We start from the raw sequence: 2,385 nt of genomic DNA on the forward strand, positions 1-2,385 counted from the left end.
GGAGTCCCGACTGTTTAAAAAGATTCAAGAAGTGGAATTATTCACCTACGGAACTTACGTTTCATTCAGGCAAAATCAGGTGCAGATTACGGTATATCACTCATGTACACTAAAACAGGAATTTCTACTAGTAATACCTAGTCAAATGTATGTATTATTGCTCAAAACGCATGATTGTTGCAAGAGTGAAATACAAATTCAAATGTACGATCTTGTTCGACTACTGCGATTATTGTTTTCTGTTGTCATAGCAACATGTAGGGTGATAAACAAGAGAATGACATAAAAGCGCAAATTTAAGTCGTTCGTTTATAATATTCAATGTAACTTTGTTATTTCAAGAGCTAGAGTTTTGGTGTCTTCGACAACTTTTCATATTTTTGCCTGTTCTACAACTTTGCCAAAGACGCAAAAACGCTAGGATGTGAAATAAAGAAGTTAGCACCACAGCGCCACCTATGCGGCGGTTTTACGAACTAAATTCCAAGCGCAATTTAAGGCGCAGATAATACCCAACAACTTTGCCGAAGACACCAACTTGATTGGACGTATCACCAAAGTGCTAGAGGTTTTGTCTTGCTAATGTCTGTTCCTGGCCCAGTGTGCAGTGGTGTGTCTGTCTGTTCGAGATTCGTGAGATTTTCGCGGTGTAGTGTTTCGTTCGTTTTAAATGTTGAAAAATATACCAAGAAATGTTTGAATGTCCGCTGAGCATCACCCAACTACCACCCACCGCCCACCGGACAGCTAGCAACCACACCACACAGTTCCGCTACTCACCACCAGACATCGCAGGCTTAAGGATAAGGCGGCCATGAGGGGTGGCGTATAAGGAGCCATGATGGGGCGAATTTAGTCAAAGCGGGAAAATCTTGGTCGGGGAGTCTGAAAAGGTCAGACGCCATTGCTACAGATCACTACCAAACTGCAAGCCAAATTGAGCAGACGTATGAAAAATTGTTGAGTGAAAATTCCAAACTACTAAAGAAAAGTTCATAGTGAGAGACAGTGGAGAGTAAGAAACAGTGGAGAAAGCTGACCAACGTAGAATATCCAGGTAACACACCCCCGACCAGAATCCCAACCGTCCCCATAACTAATGCACCACCATCTCGCTCCCAAATCGCCCGCAGGACCCCTTGGTTTCTTGGTGTAGTCCTTGGAGTCCGTGTAGAGAGACCCGAAAGTCATTGCGTGGACCTACCGGCTCCCAGTCAAGCGCAGTGCTCGACCCGAAACTGCGAACGTAGGACGGAACCCTAACGGGAGAGTACCGCCCACCACAGTGCCGTTACCAACTGTGAGTGCCGCCATTTTGCCCGGAGCTTCGCGGCATCGTCAAGCCAGCGACCGCGAACGCTCGGCAGTTAGGCCACGAACGGAAGCAAACGAGGAAGAGGAAGGAAGCCGTCGTAGTGTCGAGGGACGAAAGGAACGAGCCAGCGACGAGGAAGGAAAGTGGAGAAAGTGGTTGCGGAAAGGAAGAAGGGGCCCCGCCGACCGTAAAAGGGAAGAAGAAGCAGATAGGAAGTTAAGGTAGGAGATAGGCTGTAAGGAAGTGGGAGGAATATAGGTACCTGTGTGCAAAAAGTTTTAATAAAGTGGCAGAAGTGTTTGCAATTCGGTACTCAAGTGTTTTCTTGGTCGCGGTGAGTCAAGCGACCCTGAGGCAGTTGTAGAAGGGGGTCTCATTGATGCCGGATAGGGGGAGGCCCCATTTGTTACAGTCCTTTGGATTCTCGGTTGACGGCCCTCAACAACCACGCTCCGTCCATAACCTTCACCGGCTGGCTTGCCGGGAAGTGGACTGGAGCACCCACGCTTGAGCTGCGTACGCAACTCCCAGCGCCTATCTCCTCACTTCTCCTTGCCGGAGATCTCATCAACCCGCTTCTTGCGAAGGGGTTGATCCCACCACTACTTCCACCTAGATATTGATTTTGTTTATTTGACTTCATGATTAAATCCCACGAGTAGCACGGGAAAGAATGTCCATCACGCCAGAGCCCTGCATTAACGCGGTAAGGGACAGCTTACTGTGGGGGGTGCCCAGGTACCCCACAGGCTCCGTTAAAGATCGAGCATCTTTTTCGCCCCCTCGATCACTCATTCCTCAGCACGGGTCGCTTGACACCTTGAATTGGGGTTAGTAGTCCTATTCTTAGCCGGGGACTACGCGGCTGACTCGCAAGCGGGGGGGGTGCGTCAGGCCCCAGGACTTTCGTCCCTGCTGCCCCCGAATGTTGAGGTATACCGAGGGTGTAAATGCTCTCTCGAGCAACCAGTTCGGCTTCCGGAAGGGGAGGTCGACCGTAGACGTTTTCTTGTCGGTTGCAAAGACCACCGAGCCACAATTCGGCACCAACATTTCAAAAGGGCGTAACT

General features: G+C 49.3%; 1 long non-coding RNA gene across 1 annotated transcript; it reads left to right on the forward strand.

The window, feature by feature from the left end:
• Positions 1–628: 628 nt before the first annotated feature.
• Positions 629–1,627, forward strand: LOC134284188 (uncharacterized). Its single transcript, XR_009995685.1, has 2 exons — positions 629–1,057; positions 1,134–1,627. It is a non-coding gene; the product is annotated as an uncharacterized LOC134284188 (long non-coding RNA).
• Positions 1,628–2,385: the final 758 nt, after the last annotated feature.

This window comes from Aedes albopictus, chromosome 3, assembly GCF_035046485.1.
Source record: "Aedes albopictus strain Foshan chromosome 3, AalbF5, whole genome shotgun sequence".
Taxonomy (NCBI): Eukaryota; Metazoa; Arthropoda; class Insecta; order Diptera; family Culicidae; genus Aedes; species Aedes albopictus.